Source organism: Chionomys nivalis, chromosome 13, assembly GCF_950005125.1.
Source record: "Chionomys nivalis chromosome 13, mChiNiv1.1, whole genome shotgun sequence".
NCBI lineage: Eukaryota > Metazoa > Chordata > Mammalia > Rodentia > Cricetidae > Chionomys > Chionomys nivalis.
In genome coordinates, this window is record NC_080098.1 from 28608094 (window position 1) to 28633354 (window position 25261).

A 25261-nucleotide genomic window follows, 5' to 3' on the forward strand; every position below is an offset into this window, starting at 1 on the left:
GAACAGCCTTTGTTCTAAAGGGGTATACCAAAGGATATGAGCCATGTCCTCACATTTATAAAAGATTAATGGATATAAGTTTGTGTGATACAAAAAGCCTTAATTAGAAGGCAGAACATTTAGATATTAACTCTGTGTAAACAGGTGGGTTGTTGTAAGAAAAACAGAGAGCAATAATGAAACAGGTGAGGGTCAGCTGCCTAAAATCAAAGGTCGGAGTTCAGTCACCCAGGGTGATGTTCCAGTGGACAGCTGAGAATCCCTAAAATACCAAAGTTCTAAAGAAGCTTAAACTTGCCAGAGCACACACAAAATGCCCATAAAATTAACCCCATTCATCATTTTGCACAAACAAGGCTCCCTCTAACTAACCTGAAACAGGACACTTGCTTGAAAATGAGTAACAATGTTAACAGAAGTCCAAGTCATGATCAGAGGAAGCGCCATCTGTTGCCATGTACCATGAACTCCAGCATGACTTCTCTAAATAAAATGGATCAATTCTGTACTGATAAAAATGAAGCATCTCCCAAGCAAATTCAATGGTTAAATTTTCTGTGAAATATTTTGGAGAGTAAAACAGGCTGCATCTACACACTCTGAGATTTGAATACACACACTAATATCTGATCAGTAGATCAAAGCAAGCTGACTCACCTTTTTATTTAATTTCTATGAAGTAGTCATCTCCTACATCAAGTATTGCTTTGTGCAACATCTCAGACAGAAAATATCTTGTTTTGCCAAATTTGTAATACCCTGCACACTGTCGTTAGGATAAGTAGCCTGCTAGAAACCTCCACAGAGAATGGATGCCATAATTAACTCGATGAACAAATTTAGAGAAGAGGGACATTGCGTCATGCTATCCTCTTTTCTCTGTATTTTAAATTTAAGCATGAAAACAAGGACTTAAAATAGATTTACTTTGCAACCTGAAATCAGCTAATGAGAAAGGGAAAAACAGTATTTCCTTAAATAAATTGACTCTGGGTCTCACTTTTATTGACAAATATCTAGAACTTATGAAATATTGGATCTTCAAATGGTGACATACATCACATATTTATACACAAACACATGAATTATGAATTCTCTCTCATCTCTCTCTTAAACATACACCACATACACACACACATACACACACACATCACTCCTGAGCACTTTCTCCAGATGAGCTTACTGCATAGACTAGAAAACTCATAGTGTCATTAAAACTGTGATCTGATAGGTAGTCAATAGCAGGACAGACATATTTGAATATCTTTGAAGCCCAAAAGTAATTCTAGTAATACACAGTAGTCTGTTATTTCTGCAGCAGTCGGATGACAGTTGTCTCATATACAGTATTGCTACAATGGGTTCAAAATGAAGAGAGAATTTAGGCAGATAGCATGTGCTTTTATATGAACCATGGCAACAATTTCCATGCCTAAAGACTTTTTGCTTGATTATCAGTTTATTCTTTTCTTCCTTGGACTTTGTTAAGTGTACATAGATCACACAGGACCTAGTAGCATTTTGCTACATATATCTGAGCAAGTTCTCTGAGGAGTCAAGTTAATATTGACATGGTGTGTCTTGAAATATATAGCAGTCACATAGATTTGTTATTATAGTTTCACTTCTCATATTGTATTTATGCTCCCCCATACTAACCACAGACCACCCTCCCTGAGTAATAGAAAATGCCTTCATGTCATTGTGCCTAACACCATCTGTCTGCTATCGTCACCTCTAAGATGTGACAGTTTTAGTTTTATCATAAACATGATGGGAACACTCAGATGTATTTGTGGACACAGTTGGAAGCATGTGGTGCTTCTGAACCTGACCCCATAGACTGTTTTGTAATATGATATCACTGATGACCTCGGGATTCTTAGGATGAGAAGAAAGGGAAACTCTCTATATTAAGCTACCCAGCTATGCAAACACCACATGGGTACAAGATACATATACAGAGTCAAGGCAACCACCAGTCCTGACCACTATGACCACCACCATTTCCCACAGTGAGTAAATCTAAAGATGAATCAATTTGGTTCATTAGTATTGAGATTAAAGGCAGTACTTTTACCCTAATCAAAGTCAATATATTATTAATATGTTGCCATCTGTTGATGACATATCACATTTATAACCTATTAGAGAATGTTCTATATAGTTCAATATCAAATGTCATTTATGTTTAATTTCCCTATTAATATACTGAAAAACTTTTAAAAGTTATCGTTTATTCCCCTAATAGAAAACTTATGTTTTCTCAGTCACATCATTTGTTGATCTGATTACCTTAAAATCACTAGTCTGGTCTGACATCAATAGCAAGACATTAATGAATAAAATAACAGAAAACAGTATATAGAGATGGTTTGGATGATAACAATCCTTCCAGTGAAAGCATTGGATTTTTAATTAAATCTCCAAATTCTACAAAGAAAACAATCTGCCATAGTAACATGTACCTATAATGTCAGTACTAGGAAGAACCAGACGGGAGGATTTCAGGGGCTCTTTGGTCATTGTATTGAACCAAATTGATGCATTCTAGGTTCAGTGAGAGACTGTGCCTCAAAAATTAAGATTAAGAATGATAAGACAGCTGACATTAATTTCAGGGCTGTATTCATTCATCCATGCATATGCGTGCACACACATACACAAAAAAGAAATAATAAACACTCAAAATCAAATTCACGGTTTCCCAATGATTTTAATGCTTTTCAGATTTTTATCAAGTGACAAAGTCTAAATGATGCTTATGCTCCCCCAACCCAGTATTCAGAAAGTGACAATTTCTGCACCTGTTTATCATTCCTCCTCCCTATTCTTCTCACTTCTACTCTAGGATCTTACAGGAAAGATTGCATCTGTCCTAATTGAGCCTGCAATAATATGTACTACTGTGTAGCTACTCAGACACAACCAGTCATCTGTGTTTGGCACATTATTTTCTTCATTTCTTATTAATCAAGGATTCTGGTTGTTTACATAAAAATCCAGGCTACAAAACTTCTTGGTGTGATTAATATGGTAATGCAAACTCTATATTGTGCTCTTTAATACCAAAGCCATGAGACTTCCCAAACTGCACAAGGAGGAATGCGTGTGGTGGAATTAACTCCATGAACTCTAAGCCTGTTGAATTTGTGTTTTATTCCTAATAAGCTTATTACTAGCCACATCACACATATCACTTTGATGAACCTGATTTAGAAGTTATCAGGATTTGCAGAAAGTAGCTTACTCTATCCTGGATGTCAGTTTCAAGTTAACAGGCTATACTATGACACATTGATAATGTCAGGCTGGCATCTTTTCTTGCCTAAGATTCTGTGGCCATATTTAAGCTTTGTAAAGACTGTGAACTTGTGAATAATGTCTGTCTTTTGCTAAAATTGAGGTTCATTATATAATATGAATCAATTATTCTTATATATGTAACATCCTCAACTATTATCTTAGTTGAGTTCCCTTCTTTGTGCCTGTTATTAACTCCTGAGCATCTCCATAAAACCCTAAGGTTGTCTGTGTGGTGGGTTGTAGCAGCCATTGTACTGATACATTTTCCTTGTCCAAATACACTGCTACCCAAGCTTTAATGGATAGAAAAGCTAGATAATTCAGCTTCTTAATCCCCATTTGTAATAGCGTGAAATATGGACAGAAAAATGAAGAAAATAGCTAAGAAGAAAATAGAGATAACAATGTTAATTATAAAACCCAGGTGGCTAAGCTCCCACAAAGCCAGTTCATGTATTAGGATTCTGGACGTAGATAGAAGGACCTTGGTCTTCCCGCAGGGCAGGGAATTTGGACTGCTCTTCAGTATCGAGAGGGAGGGGGAATGGAGTGGGGGGAGGAGAAGAGGAGTGGGGATAGGGGGAGGGAAGTGGGGGGAGGGCAATATTTGGGAGGAGGGGAGGGAAATGGGAAGTGGGGAGCAGGTGGAAATTTTAATTAAAAAAGAATAAAAATAAAAAAAAAATCATTATGAAAAAAAAAAAAAAAACCCAGGTGGCTAGAACAGCATATTCCACAATGCAATTCTTTGAGTTTTCTATGTTAGATATTTTCAAAAGAATGTTGGAGACTGTGTATTGTGCTTACGGTAATAATTAGCAATCAACGATTTAGTGCAGGAGTGCATAAACCCAGAGAAAGGTGCATACATTTTCAAGGAGATGATTTGATAAATAACATTTGGTTCTCTGAGTTCCCAATTTTGTCCAAATTTATATTTTTGTTTGCTAAGTATGAGTCAAGTAAATGATACTGAGTTAAGTAGCTTGTTGTTACACATTTTAAGAGTCTTTGATAAACATAGTTGGGTTATGAATTCTCTTTTAGGAGAACGTGAGTGAAGTGAAAGCCTTAGGAGCTGAACAGCAGTGGAGATCTCAGTTTGACGAATGCAACTTCGGGTGAGTATTGGGATCTCAATTCGTTTTTTCTCTTTCACTTACATTGACCTGTTTTGTTCTCCCCCACACTTCAAATTGTGTTGCCCATGGTCCAAAGCAATGAACCCAATAAATCATGAGATGAAATCTCACAGTCTAAACCAAAATAAACTCTTTCCCTTTATAATTTGGTTATCTGTTATTTGTTATAGTGAAGGAAAACTAATTAACATGGGGAGTTTTACAATAGTTTATTGGTTTGCCTTGGCTTTATTTTTTTAATTTGATTATATTAGTGAAAAATCATAAAAGACCAATGATTTCCCTGTAAAATATAAATCCAACATAAATCATTAATCCCATTTTCCAGTGACATCCTTGGTTGGCATAATATATTAATGTAAGAGACAAAATGAATCTAATTAGATTTGTATAAACAGAAGAAATTGCAAAATCAATAATAAATAGTTGAAAAATTTTTAAAGGTCTACCTAGCTGTCTGTAATGGTCAAATTGTATTTTCAAAATGAATACACTGCCACAAATACCCAAGAGAATAATGTGTTCAGATAGATTAATAATGGCAAAGTAAATACATATCAGGAAAAAGAAAGCATTGTATATATTTTATTCCTAATTAAAATGTTGCATATGTTTATCCAACGCTTAATTATTTGTGTAGTTGTAAAATAGAATGATAACCTCACTTAAACTAGTCAATTGGCAGGAAACAATACTCTAAAAATATTGATGCATTAGCTAACTTGAAATAAGCAATGTAGATATTTTGTTATGTGATTTTGGAAACTCTAGAATTTTCTCACTTGAATCAGGAAGGAAAACTAAAAGAACATCTGCATCAGCATAGGAGAGTGGATTAAAAATTGGCCACAATTGAAAAGGCAAGCAGAGTTTGGCATGAGCGATTACAACAGCTTATACCCAACAATGCCCAGGGTCTTGGCAACATCAACCGTGTGAAAAAAATGTCAGGAGAATTATGGGCCTTGACTTCTTAAAATAACAGGATTCTATTTAATAGATTGTTTTGAACAGTTCAACAGACAATGGCCACAGGCTGTCTTCAGTGGTTAGTGTTCAAACCACAAAATAAATTGAGGATGTAACCAACATGAATAAGAATTTTCAAGAGCAAATCACTGAAAAGAGACAAAGGCTGTAGACAGTAGAAGCTTTGAAGACACAACCAGGTCTGCCTCCTAAGAGTACTGCTTGATAGCCACAAAACAGAAAGCAACTGGTGGCTTTTAGAATAGTCCCTTTGCTTTCATTTTATTTTATATTTTACAATATTGGAGATCAAACCCAGGTCGCATATGTGCTCTGTCACTGAACTAGGACTACTTCCTAAGATCCAGAATAAAACTACTTCACATGGCCCTATTTGGCACAGTGAAAAGTATTGTAAAAGCCTGGAAGTAGTGGTGCATTAAAAGGAACAAAGATAGGCAAGTGAGTCAGCCAGCCACAGGATGTCAGGGGCCAGATGTCTATATCGCTGTTTGAAATCTGTCAAGCCAGACCTCAGCCTAAATTTCACTTTGGCTCCCAAAGGCAGCTGCTGCCTGAGCTTAGGGTTGTAGAGGTGAGCATGACAAGATCCTTTGGTTAATTTTATCTGAAGATGGTAATGGTCACCACCACACTTAGACTGCCTGAGCTGAGGGTTGTAGAGGTGGGCAAGACAAGACCCTTTGGTTAATTTTATCTGAAGATGGTAATGGTCACTACCACACTTAGACTGACCGGGGACAGAAAACATTGGCTTTAGACAGAACTCTTTTCTTCTGGAATGCTTACAGGGATAGGGTGATAAAGAAAACTGTACACTTTCTTGTGTTGAGCTGACAACAACATGATGCACTGTCTTTGGCAGTCAGGATGACTCAACACTATTTCATGATTTCTCTCAGGCATAGTCTAGAGGGTGTGCCATGCTTTCTGTGTGCATTTTATACAAATTTCACAATCTTGATTTTCCTTTATGGATGCCTCACCTGAGGCTTTGAAGGGCTGATTCTCATGCAGATCTGAAGACAAGTAAAAGAGACGATATGTGAACCAACCCGTGACAAGAAGATGGGATGACCAACTACCTGATGTTAGTACCAAGAGCCTTTGGTAGAAAGACCATTAGTTCCAAGAAACAGGACAAGATGGTTCCAAATCTTTCAACTTCCCTCTGTGCCATCGAATCCTTGTCTTAGATTCTTATCATTGTGATTTTCCTTTACATTTCTATTTCTGACCAAATATATTGGCTCATGGTTGAAAGCTTTTGTGTCATATTAAAATGCACACATTCATGTTTCTTGTGCACTAACTCTAGTATGTATTCTTAACAAAGTAACCTAAAGTGGGAAGAGCTACATCAATTAAGACTGTGTAGTTTTCCTTTTTATAAAGTAAATAACAAGTAGTTTTACTTACATGGGTACTAACTGCTTTATATCTACTAGTGAATATTTAAAAATAAAAATATGTAAGTTTATAGTTTTCTTTCCATGAAAGTAAATTTATCATCTATTCAAAAGCTATCCTTAGGAGTATGAGTCATAAGGAAAGGAGATGAATGTTAGCAATACAACCCATGAAAGTTTAACAAGACCAATTATTGCCTTATGTCTACCCCCAGGAAACAAAAATATATTGTCCCAAATGCCCTTTAGGATATGAGTAGAGACATCCAACACAGGCATACCCCAAACGTTTAGTTCTAAAGTAGACAAAATTATTAAAACTGAAAATACACACTGGTGAGATTTCAGCAGCCATGATAATATCCCTGATTTCTAATTTTAACTGTACAGACACACAGCAGCAAAACATGGCAAGGGTGGTTCACATCCAGGGCAAAAGACAATAACATCTGTGCAAACACAAAAGCATGATGACATTGTGTTTCCACCCCATGGAAAAAGTTAGGCACTGATTCATTCTCAAGCTGGAGTTCATTTCAAAAACAAAATAAATTTGCCATTTTTTGACAAGGAGATTTTATTATGAGAAAAACATATCCAACAGAAAAAAATGCATTTTTATTAGTCATATGAAAATTCATTCAAACACCATCAGACATATTAGGCAAAATGCCACACATCAGTGAAAACAGTTCTCTTGGAAATATGTCCACTTTGATCGAGGCAAGCAAAACCACAAATGTTGAACTCTGTCTCTCAATAATTTAGCATGTTAACAACTTGTACATAAATTGGCAATCATGTGGGAAATGCATTTTCTATATTACTATGGAGAAAAACTAGCACATGTATGACTAATTTGGTATTCTTTCTGTTGTAGTATTTTTTGTGTGTGAATGTGATAAGCACATATGTCTGGAAGTTAACACTCATGTGTGTGTGTGTGTGTGTGTGTGTGTGTGTGTGTGTGTGTATGGAAGACAGAAGTTGATGTTTTCCACATTATTCCTATTTCTTTCCATACCACTTTTTTTTGAGACAGGCTCTCTTACTGAACCTGAAGCTCATTCATTGACTAGACTGACCAGTGAGCTCCACATCTCCTTACTTCTGCCTTCATAATGCTGGACTACAGGCAAATACCCACATCACCATGCCCTGCATTTTATATGGGTGCTAAATACCATAACAAAGTTCTTATGCTCACACAGATTAGTTTTTCTATGAATTATCCCCCTACCCTTCTGTCATTGCTTCTTCATAGCAAGTAATTTTATTTTTCTGAGCAAAGGAAACATTTTGATTTGTATTTGAATTTTTCATCCTCAGGATTTTTAGTAACATATAGTGTCTCATTGATTCTCAAAATATACTGAGCAACGGCATAGTGTGGAACTCAAGGTTAGAAGACTCCAGTGGGCCACTCAGGATTCCATAGACAGTCCTTATTCTGAATATAGATGTCTCAATGTACCCGCAAAGGTAGGCTTCAGGGATCCTGGCTCTTCCAGAACTGTACTCCTTCTACTTATGTTGTGCTGTCTGAGATAGCAGTGCTCACAGCACCTGGGCCCTTCTGAAGATGTTTGCAAATACCATTGCATTATTTTTTGATAAAAACATATACATGGTGGTATTTGCTGTTTAGCACAGGAGTTTTTGGTATATGGAGCATCTCATTGTCTTTTTCAACTGCTCCAATTAAGGAAAATAAGTTAAATTAAAATTTCCTAAATTCTCATTATAGGATGTGGATGATGTCAACTGCTTTTTATTCAGTTACTACGTATTACCCACTATTGCACCGTACATTCTAGCTTTACACAGATGAACTTTACCTCTTTGACATAAGAAAATATATCTTATAGAAGAAAGTGTGTTGTGGTTGGTTATAAATAAGTAGCTCTTGAGTATAGATGAAGCTTAAATACCCAGAAGGTAAAAGTAAGAAAATCAGGAAGTCAGAATCAGTCCAGAATATATAGTGAGAATGTCTTAATAAATCAAAATGAAGGAAAAATCATGCTCAGCACTTAAGAATATTTGTTATGCTTGAGGAAAAACAGGCTTCAGTGACTAACATCCAGAACAAAGGGTCACCATCAGCTGCAACTTCAGCTCCATAGACCTTGACTTGCTCTGCTAGTCTCCATGCTTGTATAAACTCATGCTGACATGCACAAAGACACATGCATATGCACACATAAAAATATTTTATGTAAAAAGAATACTATCACAAATATAATGTTAATGTTAAGGTTAAATATCAATTGTCATATAATGTAGCTCAGAGTACATATTTCAAGATAAATTTGAGTTATCAAAGTTGCCATGGTTGGATTTTGTTCTTTTTAAATTTCTAATATGTTCTATAACTTTACTTTTAATCAAAATAGCGCAACATTCCCACAAAATGGTCTTGTACTGCTGATTTCTAGTCTGCTATCCCCAAGATAGCTCATTATTGTTGAGGAACAACCTGATAATCTAAAACTACAGTACACAATAATAGGCATCATAAAATTTGTACATGGAATTTTTCCTGTTATTATGTAGTATATAAATAATTTACTGCTTTCAAAACCTTTGATATTATGTGTCTCCTAACAATTTTGTCACATTAATATAAGGCATCCACAATTAGTTAAACAATATGAAAATGTATTAGAATATTTTACAAGAAAGAACTAGAAAACCTAGGATTGATTACCACATCCAATCCCAGAGCTGCAGAATCTTTGATTTTTCTCCTTTTCACAATTTGTAGCTATGCTGTAATATAATGAGAAGGCAGAAGGAAGAATGTGTCTTTTATTTCTACTCTTAATGGGTATTTGAATTAAACTATGTTCTAAAGAGACCAGGTACTCCTGAGAGGCCAGAGTCTTATAGTGGAATTTTAATGGATGCTGAGTTCAACTTTCTTTACTTTCTATGTCATTAAACACTTGCATTTTTCTACACTATTCCAGAGAACCTTGGAATGACGTGTGAATAACTGGCCAAAAATTCAATATTTATTCTTAACTTTTGTAAAGACAAAAAGTATATATTTATCATAAGGAGCAAAAATTAATAGAGCCAAGAGCAAAGATTAAGTGGGGGACACACATCCTCCCATCTCAGTCATCTACTGTGAAAGTAGACAGACAGCAATTCTCTCTGGCAAATCTTGCCCTTGATTCCTCCAACATACCACTTCTCTTTATTCATGGAAATTGACAGTGGACTTCAAAGACCCGCAGGTCATCAGAGATGCAAGTCTGCTTGAGGTCACAGCTCAGGACCTCTGGGTTCCTTTGAAGCTACAGTTGTAGCTGCAAATGCTTTGAAACAGGGAGGGAGTGAAATAAAGGGTGAGTCCTATGTCCCTCCTGTTAGGAGACCTTCTGTTCACCAACCCCTGGAAGTTCTTCAGAGGCTCACACCTTATCTGCCTTTCACTTTTATAAACTTTTTATTTGTAATAACATTATTACAAAAAGAAGTACAGACAAAAATTTAAAGGCAAATGCCCCACCCATTTTGATTTTTGTTTTAGAAAGTGGTAGCTTTTGAAAGTGCCATGAATATGATGCTGATGAACTTTCTATAGAATCAGAGGCTTCAGCTTCCTTTGAGACAACACCATCTCCAGATTGAGACATTAAAGCCTCTCATCTTGAGGGAAAAAAATAAAGGGAGAAAAGAAAGAAGGAAAAGAGAGAAGCTTTGTCAGGATTAACAGCAAATAGAAGAATTCTCCTGTACATCCAGGAATAAACCTTTCTATATACTTAGCACTGAACAAGATGAATGATCATAATATCGTCCGGAGAAACATCAATGATGTTTAAATGCACAGACAGAAGGAAACAATAAAGAGCTCATTTATGCATATTTGATTATTGGCCTTAACATCACACCTCAACATTCAGATACCTCATGCAATATTGTATTGTTTCAGTTTGAATTATTTTCTTGATTTTTCACTGAAAATTCCAGTAGGGAAATTCTTTCTTAAAATATTTGAAAGGATTTAGGAATTTAGGTAAATTTCAACAATGAAATCTTTTTTTGCATTGACTGTTCAGAGGTAACTACTTAGTTAGCTTGTTCAGGAGAATATTTAACGTTATAACCAGTCATTGCTAGGAACTCATAAAGCCCAAGTTGTCAATGTATTGTGTAATTACCAATCATCAATAAAGCTTTCTAAGGTAAAGAAAAATTGCCCAGAACTCCCTCTGTAACTATTTATACACTAATGCAAACAGAGCCTTTTCACTCTAGTCTGTGTGGTGGCTCTCAGATTCTACCTTGCATGAAGACATTCATTACATTGTTGATTGTCACTGGCAGATGGCATCAATTAAGTTCTCATTTAAAAGTGTCAACATTTACATAAGCCAACCAACTTAGGAAATATGGCGTCAATAGTAGCAAAGTACATTTAGCATTTTCAAGTCACAGTGAAGAAACAGGTCAGGATAGTGGGGTCTTTACGGTGTTAGTGGAGAGAAGTTAACTGAAAAAACCATTAAGGGACAGGCCAGTAAGCAACAGTGGAACTTGAGAGATATAAAGCAGAGGTGTAGGAGCGTAGTTTGCTTCCACCTCTTTCTTTTTGGCAGAGCCTCTCCACTCATGTGAGTCTCCTCTTGCTTCCAGCTCCTTCACAGACAGGTGCACTGGGCTCTGTCTCCATTACCACCTTTCATTACAGCCTCTTGAAACAGCAAGTCCGGCAGCATTGATAGGCGGCAGCCGCATTTGACTTAATATTTCTAGAAGCACATCTGCAGGACTGCACTGTGAAAGACAGGGTGGCATCCTGAATGCAACAACTACAATGATCCTTAGCCTCCGTGACTTTCCTTCCCTTTTACTTCCTCCGTACTATACCTTTATTATTTGATAGGATTACTTGAGTTTCTTACCTAACTTGTGCTAAGATAAAACAAAACGGTTCCAAGTTTCAGTATTATTTTACATAGTTCAACGAAAAGGAAGAGAATAATATGTTGAGTGAAAAATCTGAATACGGTTTGCTCCTGAATTTCTATGTGGTGTCAAATATACATCAAAGGCTAAATACACAGTGAAACTGTGAACTGCATAAGGGCCTGGGTACTGTAAATGCGGATGCTGTGAGCATTGATATTACTCAGGAAGAGCTCTTGTTCTTGTCTTCAAACTTTAAAAACATATGATCCTACAGCATGAACTGGCTTTGTGGGAGCCTAGCCTGTTTGGATGTTCACCTTCCTGGACCTGGATGGAGCCAGGAGGACCTTGGACTTCCCACAGGACAGGGAATCCGGACTGGACTGCTCTTCAGACTCCAGAAGGATGGGGAATGGAGTGGGGGGAGGGGGAGAGGAGTGGGGGAGGGGAGCGGAGGGGGGGGAAATGAGAGGCGAGGAGGCAGAAATTTTTCAATAAAAAAAAATAATAAACAACAACAAAAAATAAGTTTCTCTCTGATTTTATCCCAACTGAAGTTTCCTCTTCCTCCACTTTTCCCAGCCCATCCCAGCTTATCTCCCTTTTTGCTATATCCATTCCTCCTTCATTTTCCTTCTGCTATGAGCCGGCTTCCCACAGATACCAACTGAACATTGCACAACAAGTTACAATAATACTAGGCACATACACTCCTATCAAAGATTTATACAGCAATACACTATGAGGAAAAGGGTCCCAAGAGCAGGCAAACCAGTCAGAGGCAGCCCCTGTTCTCACTGTTAGGAGTCTCCCATACTACATAGTCATAAAATATATTCAGAGGACCAGTCTCAGACCCATAAGGGCTCTATTATAGGTGCTTCAGTCTCTATTAGCCCCTATGAGCCTTGCTTAGTGGACTATGTGGGCCTTTTTTTTTTCTGGGATCCTCAACCCTACTGCCTTGTTTTTTCACAATATTCCATTTCTTCCATCATTTTACACTGAACTATTCCTTACAGGCTAACAATAATTTAAAACTCTTTTAATAAAGGCATTCCCAGTTACCATGGATATCCAAACAACTGCCTCATTCAATAGTTTGCACCTTTTAAAAACATAATTATGTATTATTTGAGTTACAAAATATAAAATATATAAATAAATCCCAGAAATATACTTTGAAAATTAATAAATGGCAATATTTTATCACACTTCATTTAACATAGCATGAGCAACATGCAAATCTCTTAGTAAACATAGGTTAAATAAATTCATGCTTGCAATTATCATTTGTGTATATGTGGCATGGCAAAACAAAAAATCGATGCTTAAACAAGATGGAATTTATCTCAAAAATCCTTTGTAATGGGGAGAATGCTTCCATTGTGAAATTGTCTGCACCTCCAAGACAAAGAAAAGAAAAAGCAATTCTAATTTAGAGGGATGAGGATTTTTCTCAGGAAATTCACTATGTTTCTGTGAAAAACAATACTTATTTTTAAAATAAAAGGAAAGGAGAGATAGATCATTCAGTTAAATTCTGAGAGAATAATCCTACCGGCTCATGTGTTTGAATGCTTTGTTACCAGTTTGAAAAATTAGGAGGCGTGGCCTTGTTGGAGGACATATGCCACTGGGGGTAATCTTTGAGGTTTCAAAAGCCCATGTCATTCCAGTTGGCTTTCTCTCACTTATACATGTACTCTGACCCCTGCACAGGACCCTGCTGACTGATGGGTATAATTACATACATATATGCACATGAGAAAATAACTAAATTAAAAATAAACTAAAATAGCTGAGAGACTTGAAGGTTAGTAAATATATTGATTCATACTTCATTGGGTTACCAAGCAAAAATCAGATAAAATTTTATATAAATTCTGTTTTTGAAAGTGAACTTATATTATTAATGCATTTTTCTGGTTTTGTTTCTTCATTATTGTCACATCAAATAGTCTTTCTCATTTTATTGTATTTTACTTTATATTTTATTGAAAGTATATTTTTTCATATAATATATTCTGAATATGGTTTTCCTCCCCAGCTTGTCTAAGATCTTCCCTACTTCCCTCCACACCCAAGTCTACACCCTTCCTTTCACTTTCTTCTTAGACTACAAACAGGCAATAAACATTATCATCATATAAAATAAAAATAAACCAGAACAGAATAAAAAAATATACAGGGGATAAAAAAACAAAAGAAAATGCATAGGAAGCATAGAAGTTGAGACATACACTTTGCAGGAACAGAAAAATATAGAAATAAATTTGGACACTATAATATATAAGCAAGAAATCTCTAAGACTGAAAAGAATGACTAACAAAACATTGCAGGCAAAAGAAAACCACTCCAAGTCCCACTGAGTTTATTTTATGTTGACCATCTGCTACTAGGAATAGGGCCTGCCCTTAAGTATGGCTTGAGTATGTAATGAGACTCTTCTGGAGAAAGCTAACTTTTTCTTGGCCAATAGTTATCGATTGGAGAGAGCTTCTAGGTTAGGGATGGAAGCTACATCTGCTTCCCTTCTCAGAGCTAGGACCCCATCTGTCTTAGACCTGTGCCATAATCATGTAGGTTCATATGTATGTCAGTCCTGTTGTATCTAGAAGGTCTTATCTCCTTAGTGTCTGCCATGCCCAATGTCTATTACAATCTTTCTGGTCATATGTGATAAGAAACACATATGGGAAGACCTATTGTCTAAAATATAAGGAATACAAGCAACTCAATATAATAAAACTGACATGACCTTTTAAGTGGGCAAAGAACTGACATTTCTCAGACATCACACTAATGGCAATGTCACTGCTTAAAGAATGCTTGAAATCTCTAAACATAAAAGGAGTGTAAACTAAAACAATAACATGCCACTTCAAACTTGTTAAAATAGCTATTACTAAATAGGTGAGAGTCAGGCATACTTGTAATCCATGCATTTTTGAGGCAGAGGTTGAAGCAGTGGAATTACAAGTTTGAGATAAGTCTGGGCTATGTGTAAGTTTGAGATTAGCTTGAGTTAGATGATAAATTCCTGTGTAAAAAAATAGAAACATAATAAGGACACACAGAAAAACTATCTTCAGTGCACCATTAATTAGGAGATAAATTTGCACAGCTCCTTTAAGAAAATAGTATAGTATCCTAAGAAACAAAAATAAAGTTATTAAACCCCACACCTAAGCATATTTATGAAGGTGCTGAATTCATTCTTTTGAACTATACTTATAATTCCATCTCATAGGAGGCTGAGGCAAAATTATCACAGATACATGCAGATCTATGACTTCACTAGGGGGTATCTGGGAGGGTTTAACTGAAGGAAAAGGGAAAGGAAAAATGCAATTATAATCTTAAAAATATTTTTTGAAAATTCTAAATATCACAGTGTACCCTGTAAAGAGGTACAATTATTATCTGTCATAGTCTACTGAAATATGACGATTTTCAGATAATTTATTGATCTTTCAGGTTTTTTTTTAATCAGTTCTACATAATTAGTCAACAGCTTCTGTTTATTCTATTGACACTTTTTGGAACTTGAGTGTTAGTCAACTTGACCAGACACTGATCAGAAGTGGTTATGAATTTCTACCCTTGAATTTGGCAGTCTCTAGGCCTGCACAAGGATAGTGAATAGCATGAACCTGTGACAATGCTCACAAAGGAGTCAGTAGGTTGAGTTCCTCCAATGACTGTTCTAGAAGGGATGGCTTAACCAGACAGAGATTTGGATTCTCTCAGGTGGGTGGATGGGTACCACATAACATTTTTCCCTTAGCCTTTTTAAAGTAATTTTTTTGCTAAATTCAACTTGTTGGGACAAAAAAAATGACAATTTTAAGATCTATAATGACAAACTATGGGTTAAAACTATATTTTCACATTTGTCAAGAATGTCACATGTTGTTCTCCTCTTCAACTCCACCCTAAAAGCCTCTAGGGGAAAGTCATATTTTATGTCTGGAACTGATTTTGGGTTAAATACAGGGTTAAAACTCATAGCTTTTAGTGGAGCCGTTATTTGTTCTTTCTAATAACAGAAAACCATTATTATCCTAATTGAGGAACACAATGAATTCTCAAGTGGTATCTCGTGACTCTCAGCCTTTTAAAAACAAAATTGTGTGTTAGGCAAATGCTCAGCCAGATAAATGCAGTTAGCTGTGTTTTCCTTGGAAAGAAACAGAGCAGATAGAGAGTGACCGGGTTCAGTTCAAGAGTATCTGAGGCTAGTTCATTTTCATGGACATAAAAGTTATAATAGTCTGGGAAAATGTCCATTCCAGGGTAAAGACTATATCATGTTGATAATATTGAAATAAAAATGCCTTCTGTGAGCAAACATATTGTAAAAGAATTTGATGTGTTAAATCTTTTATGGAGTGTTTCAAAGTTACAAGAAGCTGATGCTGTTTTCTTCTTCTTCATGGTTATCTCCCCACCCATCCTTTCTTTTTGGACACAGAATTTCTCATTGAACCTAACATTGATTTGGCTAAGCTGGATGACCAATAGGCTCCAGTGAGCCACTTGTCTCCAGCCCTTCTCTGCTATGCTCAGCATGGGTGCTAGGGATCTGAATTTAGGTCGCCATGCTTAGATAGCCAGTCTTTGCTAATTGAACCATCTCCCCAGCCCCCAGTTAGTTGACATTTGCCCTTTCTTCTGATGCATTCCCTAAGTCCCCATTCTTCTCCCTTCACATTTGTCTTTTTATCTGGCTTTTATCCTCCCAGTGTACAAGTTTTTTATGTGTTGTGGAATAAAACAGTCCATTTCACCATGGGCTGTCTACAAATACCGCGTTATTTACTTTTGAGTGTGTCCTTTTGTGCACATAAACATGGAGTATTAGCAGCACTAATCTAGAGGAGGGAATGATATGTAAATAATAAAAGGAAAATATCATCATATTTTTTTCTCAGACAGAGTACTAACTGTCAACTTTATGCAGTTATCAGACAGTTTGGTTCAGAGACCAGCTGCTTTTATTAATCAATTATATATCATTTATTACTTGAATTTGAAAACAGAATTACAAACTACATTTGGATCCAACACACCATATGAGTGGTTCCTGAATTGCATCTTAAGGGAAATGTCAAGACTGAGACACTTGATGAAGGTCATCCAAAGGCTGTACATTTTGGCATATTTGGAAACATCAGACATATCTATGAGGTTTAGATCATCCAGAATGATCTTACAGAGTTTGATGATCCAGGATTCAGTGAACTATTAGCTGTAATATAATATTTATGTCTTTCAGATACAATAAAATAAAATATCTTGGAAAGACCAGATCCAATCATTTTACTTTTATACATTGATTTGCTTTAGACAGGCTATTACAAGTCACTGGGTCACTAATAAAATTGGCAAAAACACACTGAGTATTATCAAGTGTTGGCAAAGATTCGGATATGTTGGAGCTCTCATGTTTTTCTATGGATAGTAAGACAGTGAGAAACTCTTGGGGACATGTTTCTTAATTGCATCATTCAAGCATTCTATTTGGAGTATATGCTCAAAGAAAGATGGGCATGTTTTAGTCAGAAGGCAGCATTAATATTTTAGGCACATTATTTGCAACCAAAAATTGAAAGAGCATCAATGTGTTTTATGAAGTATGAAATACTCTATAATCATGACAGTGAGTGAATTCAGAACACCAAATAAGCAGATCTTAACAGCATTGTCTTGATAAAATAAGACTACAAAGAATACATGGGGTAAGACGCCGTTTGTGTACAATAGCAAGCAGATCTCATTTATGAGAATCAAATAAGAAGAAAGGATAAAAAAAGCAGATCATTTGAAAGCACAAAAAGGGGTCTTCAGGAGTAAACTTAGAATTCTGTATCTTGACGTGGGTGATTGATAAACTGTGAGTTGATGTCACAAATACATCCAACTATAACGTCCACTGTGTTTCCTTTAAGGATCCATTACAATTTAATTTTTCTTATTTTATGTGATGCATGTTTTACCTGCATGTATATTTCTGTGTGAAATGTGTGCCTGGCTCTCTCAAATGCCGGAAGAGGGTGTTGGATCTCCTGGAATTGGAGTTAAGGACGGCTGTGAGATACCAAGTGGGTGATGGGGATTGTATCCTGGCTCTCTTTAAGAGCACCTAGTATGCTTTATAGCTGACCAACTCTCAGCCAGCCCCTGGAATGTGTGTTTTAACTTTACTGAAAAATAACTTTCCATGAGAGAAAAACAAAACAAAACAAAACATCAACTATGCATTAACTAACATTATGTTATACATAGCAAAGTCAGTGAAAGCCTTCAAGATTTGATATATAAGCCAGGATACTTTAAAATATGCAGAATAGAAAAAGGAAGAACTCTGGAAATGTAAATTTCCAAATGAAATATACTGGCTGAGGTCCAATCTTAGTTGCTTTATTGAAATCTCCAGCTTTGTTAACTGCGGACAGATTGTATGGAGGTAGTGAAAAGGCCCGAAGAGAAATGCAATTCTCACTTCCAGGTTCAGCTTCCTCCAACAGGCGTGGCTTCCAATAGAACCTGCTTCTGCATTTCCATGTTCATGGTGAGGTGCTGTCTTTCTCCAATTCTATCAACCTTCTAACGTCAATAGTAAAAAAAAAAAAAAAAAAAAAAAAAAAAAACAAAGAGCAGCTTTGTCGTTATTGTATTTAAGAAAATATAGTGTGCCTTTTATTATTTTGTGATGTTATTTTTTCAGTGTCTCAAAGAAAAGAAAAGAAAAGAAAAGAAAAGAAAAGAAGCAAGCAAACCATTTAATTTCCAGGATTCTTTCTGAAAATCAAGCAAACTTTTGGATTGGCCTCCCATCTCACTCTGCTTTTTTCCAGAATTGCTCAGGGAACTATCACGGGGACACAGGCTACTTACTATTCCAAGAATTCTCTGTAAAGCGCTTTTATGAACCACGCAGAAAACTGCATCTCAATCTCAGAGTGATTCGATGCCATGGAGTTCTGTGGTTGGAGAACTTGCCCTGTAGCCCCATGTGATCTGACATAAACCCCCAATGCTGCATTCTAGGAACAGTACCCCTTGCAAAGTTACCTCAGATGTATGCTTCTATTTCTTTGAATATTGTTTAGACCAAAACAACAACCATTTGTTTGATTTGTTTATTTCTCGTAAATAGGATGTTTTATGTCACTGGAGTATACTTAAACTCAAATGTAACCAAGCCTGAACTCAAACTTGTTGCAATCCTCCTGCCCCAGACTTCTGAGTTCTGGGATTTTAAGCATACAAGGCAACACTCACATTAATTCTCAGAAAGCCAAGACAGTCAGTGTCCACATGTATCAGGGCTTCTTATACCAATACTTCACTGTGGTTCTACATTCCCCAAGACCCAAAGCTGTTGTTTAAAACTCTTCTGAAAGAAATAACTATTTCTTTAGGAGCGCTCCTTAGAGTAAGAAATATATTTTTTCACGTCTCACCTTTTAGTGTAAATCAAGGGGAGAGAAGCTAATTTTCAGTATGATACCTATAACAGTACCTATAGTATTTTTAGCTAAGAGAAGTGATCCTGAAAATATAGCCCTTATTCAGAAATGAAAATGAGAAATAATCATAGATTTCATGATCTAAGTACTACTCTTCTTCCAAGAGGAATGCGGAAAGGGGCTTCAGTGGCCCGAAGGGAGAGAAGTTTCCTCAAACTAAGCACTGCCCAGAACACTGAAATGCCAGAAGGATGGCAAATAAAACGTTCAGCACTAATAAGTACTTTTCATTGTTTCCCATTATCACTATTTTGTTTATGCATTTTCAAATGGAAAATCATTTTCGTGAATGTTTTCAATCATGGCACAGAAAAAGATGTTTAGCAAGGGTTGCTCAGTACTTGGAAGCTGTGAAAATCTGTGTGCATTCTCCAAACATCTGTAACCCCCAGTGGAGTTTTGGCTTTTGGTTCTGCTTTTGCCTTCCAGTAAAAACACAGGAGAGTGGCAATTTCCCATCCAAGCAGCAGTGGAAAGCTATAATCTGGGGAAGAAATGAGTAAACACATTGTTGAATAGCAGCATGGAAGAGGAGACAAAATTGTCTTGTTGTTTCAGTAGAAAGCCAAGGGAGTTACTTGACCGTGTTCTTCAAGGCTTGACTTTACACAGTTTTACCTATCTCTTTCTCCATCTCCCTCTTCTGCTCCTTTTTCTTTTTGTATCCCTAAAGAGCCCCTCCGTCTGATCAATACACATGAGCTGAATAAAAACAGTCTTTATGGTTCATGATAACCACCATTAGTACAAAGAATAGACATTGCATATTTTATGGTCCCAGTTGTGTGTGTGTGTGTGTTTTCTGAGATTAAATAATCTGGTAAAGGGAATTTAACAGTGAAACTGTTTATTTTAACTCACAGTTTATTTATGTAAGGACAGAAATAGGACAAGAAGAAGACAAAGAGTGCCTGTGGCGTGATCCAATATATGAGAGATCTCAAGGACCCTGACAGGAAACTCTTACAGATGATAAACAATTTCAAAGTGGCAGGTTAAAAATTAACAACCAGCTGAACAACCAAGCAAACCAAAACTGAAAGCACCTTTAAAAATTACATAAAAGGACAAAAGGTGTATACAATGAAAACCTTAAAGCAAACAGCAGAAGGTGGACAGACCTCCTACGTACCTGTATTGTAAAGATTAGTATTCTGAAAAAAAAATGCCCAACTTACCAAAAACAAGCTTTCGGTGTACTCTCAATCAAAATTCCAATGCAGTTCTTCAAAGAACATGAGCAAGGAAATCAGGACCACGAGGGATGCACCCACCCACTGTGACAGTGGAACTGATTTATTGGGAGCCCACCAAGGCCAGCTCGTCTGGGACTGAATAAGCATGGGTTGAAACTGGACTCTCTGAGCATGGCGGACAATGAAGGCTGATGAGAAGCCAAGGACGATGGCACTAGGCTTCGGTCCTAATACATGAACTGGCTTTGTGGGAGCTTAGCCTGTTTAGACGCTCACCTTCCTGGACATAGATAGAAGACCTTCGTCTTCCCGCAGGGCAGAGAATTTGGACTGTTCTTCAGTATCGAGAGGGAGGGGGAATGGTGTGGGGGGAGGAGAAGAGGAGTGGGGATAGGGGGAGGGGAGTGGGGGGAGGGGGCAATATTTGGGAGGAGGGGAGGGAAATGGGAAACGGAGAGCAGGTGGAAATATTAATTAAAAAAGAATAAAATAATAAAAAAAAGAAAGAGTGTCTTTGGGACATGACAGGACCACTGTTCTCATGAGCACATACCAGCTGTGTCTCCTGTCAGAGATTGTGCACAAGATCAAGCCAGTAGATGTTCTATCATGGAAGTGATAAACACTCAAAAGTTCCCACCACTAACTGAAGAGCTATCAACAGTTTCTGACTGCTGGAGGTGATAGAATTAGTTTTCTTTGAGAGTGTTATACCTAGTAGGTTGATCATTCTCTAGTGGGTGGTACACATTGGACTGGGTAAATTATTTTGAAAACAAGAAAAGAGGATATGAAGTTGGAAGAGGGTGAGTGGTGAATTCCAGACCTTGGAGGAATTATGGAGAGATAAATAAGATCAAAGTGCATTATATGCATTTGTGAAATTATCAAATACTAATAAAATAATATATTTAAAATACTATAACAGTTGACCTTTGATAGTCAACTGAAACTACAGTACCATTTAATTAATTGACCTACTGCCTTGTACCTAATAAAATGATTAAAATGGGAGATCATATATATTTGATTTACTTTTTCATATTTTATGCAACAAAATATTTAAGGTTGATTTCATGTTATGATTTTATATGCTATTCCCAAAACCAATTTAAGCTTCAGAGTGTTCACAAACTGTAATGGTTGGTCAAACAGTACTAAAATAAAGAACTATCAATATTTAAAACTGACTATACACTACTAGATGAAGTTATTAAAAGAAAGATAACTTAAATGATGCTTGTAGTATATGTTATTTTAAATTGGACATCTATAATGGAGGAAATATTACATACAGTATCTTGAATTTGTTGACAAGAAAAAGGAACAGTGAGTTGAAGTAAATGTTTGGTAAAGAAATTGTCTCTGAGCCTCAGATTTGCTGAAACTGGAAACTGTAGTTGTGTAAGTGGCTTTTATCATGTCTATCCATAGCTTTACCATTAATTCTCTTGTCTTCTTTTCTTTAGGTCATTTCTTTACAATAGGGGGCATCTCAATAAAATAACCTCATCAAACCACAGAAGATGAACACATTCAATGGCAGAATCATTGTGGCTGATACACAAACGAATACACATATTCACACACAAACTCTCTCTCACAAATACACACACATCATCACAGTCACATACACATATTTATACACACTCACACCCCCACACTCACAAGTGCACTCATACATACTCTCACACTCACATATACTCATACTTACACACACACTCACGTGCATACTATCATATGCACTACTCACACACTCTGTCACATACCTACAAGACCTCATCACACACACACTCACATGCACACTCATGTATACACTCACACATACACATAAGCATGCACACATTTACACTCATATTCACACTCTCACACCCCAAAATATTCATATACACACTCACACATTCATACACACAAACACACACATACACTGTCACATAACACTCACACACATACACACGCATACACTCTCAGCCACCAACAAAGCATGTCTGCTATGCTTTAACATCTCTCCCCATTTTAATGGAAACAGATAAAGAAGATGCCCTTGAACTACTTTCCCTGAATTACCATTAGGAAAGCTCTAGAAAACGTCTGAGATGGATTTTATTTTTTATCCAGTGCCTTTACTCTTTCTATGACAGCACCCAACTGAGCATAAAGAGCTCAATGTATAAATGTTCAGCCAGAGTCACCTGGAGCCAGCAACACAGAGCCCGATGAAAAGCAGGTTTTTTTCAGAAGATGTTTTTAGTCTTTATGACAACCATCTGGCTTGGGGGATGCCGTGGATGGTTAGAGATTTCAAAGCAATCCTCATACAAACCATATGGTTTTTGTCTCTTTGCCATACTTCAGTAGTCCCCAAAATAGATGAGCTTGTAGTTCCTTTACACTCTAAGGGGTTTTGCTAATGTGGATTTTACGTATCAATGTACTTCTGTGTTAGAAACAAAACTGAATTTAAAGAAAACATATGCACAAGACTTAAATTTTAATATTAAATTTAAATATTTTTGAAATAGCAATACTAAAATTACTGCTAATTATTTGATTATATTTTAATTAAATAATAATCTAAACCACATTATTAATAGAAAGATTTTTTTATACTTGGAAATCTCCTGGTTAGTAGAAAGTGGCCTTGTGATTTTAATGTCTGCCTGAGAATTCAGCCCATCCATTGATTTATTTTTCTTTAAATTTCTGAGGAAAACCATGGCATCTGAAATGCACCTTTAGAAATGTGAAGTTCAGCTTACCCACTAACTCCTCCAGGCAAGGATATGCCCTGTATCATACCCAGCACCCAGAAGACAATCATTTCCAGGAGACTATTTGTGACACAGCTACTGAAATTGTCCCAAGGCATCTATGACTTTTACATAGCCTCCTCCATGAAAATCTGTGACTCTTGACTGTGTGCTTATCTTCGTTGGTAATCTATAAAATGTCTATGTAGTGTGAATCAACAAAAGTCTGGTTAAAGGCTATCAAGAATTTACTTAGGTATAAAATAAGGGTAAACATTCACTGATACAGAATTAGATGCCATTGCTGACTCAGCTGCCTGTATCTACTCATTTTGTCCGTGGGTGAAGAGCACCAACCAGAGGGCCATGCTTTGTTTTGACTATCCAAGAGAGCACAAGAGCAAGAGAGAGGGAGACACCATCTCCCTCAGCTTATAAATTGTCAGGTCCACAGACAAGATAAAACCCTAGGGTTCATCATCCTCAAAAGTTATTGGCTAAAGGCATAAAAATCCACCAAGACTTCCCCTTTTTTCTAAATAAGAAGGTTCTAATACTAACCTAAAACTATATACAATAAGAAAAACTATCAAGTATTGTGCAGAGTAAAGAAAAAGTAATAACATAAGCAAAGATGAAACTACAACCAACAAGAACAACACCAAGACTAAATGACCAGGCTATAGGTAATGGGCAAACAATAGATTGTTCAAATAGTTGTCATTTACTGAAGAGTCTAAGTCTTGTATCTAATATGTCCCAGCTACGATGCAGGAGGATTGTAACTGTGACTAGTCTTCAACCCCATCAAAGACCTAAGTAGGAAAATAATATTGCCTAAGTAAGCAGGAAGTACATGCAAAGACACAAGACATAACAGAAACAGCTGGCTGCCTGGAAACTCACCCAAAGTCTCTATGTAATGTTGGAGTAACCAATTTTATCTATAGGCCTAGAATATCTGAAAGACGACCCCCAAATGCAAGTGTTGGGGAGCCCCATTTTACTCAAGTACATCTTCATTTTGTATGCCAGGGAATGTGAAACACATTCTATTCTTTACCGTAACTCCTGAAAATAACTACAATAATATTTAAGATGTGAGGCTTCATATTTCAGGCACTTAATTCATGCTTGTTGTTAGCCTAATGCTATATCTCATTGGACTGAAAGTTCTGATTAGCATAACCTCTCACAGCTTGTCTTCTGAGCACTGTCAGCTTCAGAGTAATTGTAGCAGCTATTTTTAAAAAGCTGTAATTAAAAATAGTTTTGCATTAGGACTACTGATTGTCCTAATGCACTTTCCACTTAGATGTCCATCAACAGGGCTGTTTACATGGCAAGTGTAGTGCATTCATGAGGTTAATGACAGAAATATTTAATATTATCATTTGTCAGGAATAAATTATCTTATTATAAATTTGACTATTCTGATGTGAACCCCAGAAGTCGCCAAGGAGGATATTTGAGTTGAGAGGTTGGATGATCTACATGGTGTGAGACAGGGGTCAGAGACTGAAATGGAATTAGCTTCACATTTCTCTGTTTCCCAGAATCATATATGTCCTTCTGTTTATAACTAAGCATGTGTGCAATGTGCAGTTGAAAGAATGTTTAAACATCAAGAATGTAATGCATACATTTAATATGACTTTTCTATACATGCTATTACTTATGCTTATAATTTATTCTGTGGGTAAGGTCAATATTTTTGGTCATGAATAGTTTTCGGTATGTGACACTGTGAAAATTATTTTTTCCTGGCCTGTTATCATAGAATATTCAGTGGAAATTATTGTTGATATCCTATGAATAAAAGGAAGGTCTACAAAATAACTGTAACTGCAGTTTGACTCATGACCAGTATGACAGGAAGAGTGAGACTTGTTTGAGACCCCCAAAGGCAGAGAGTAATATTGATCAATATTCCTGCTTCAGGGATCACCACTCATTCCTGGCTCTGGGTCATTTCCAGAGTCCATAATAGAGTCTTTGTACTG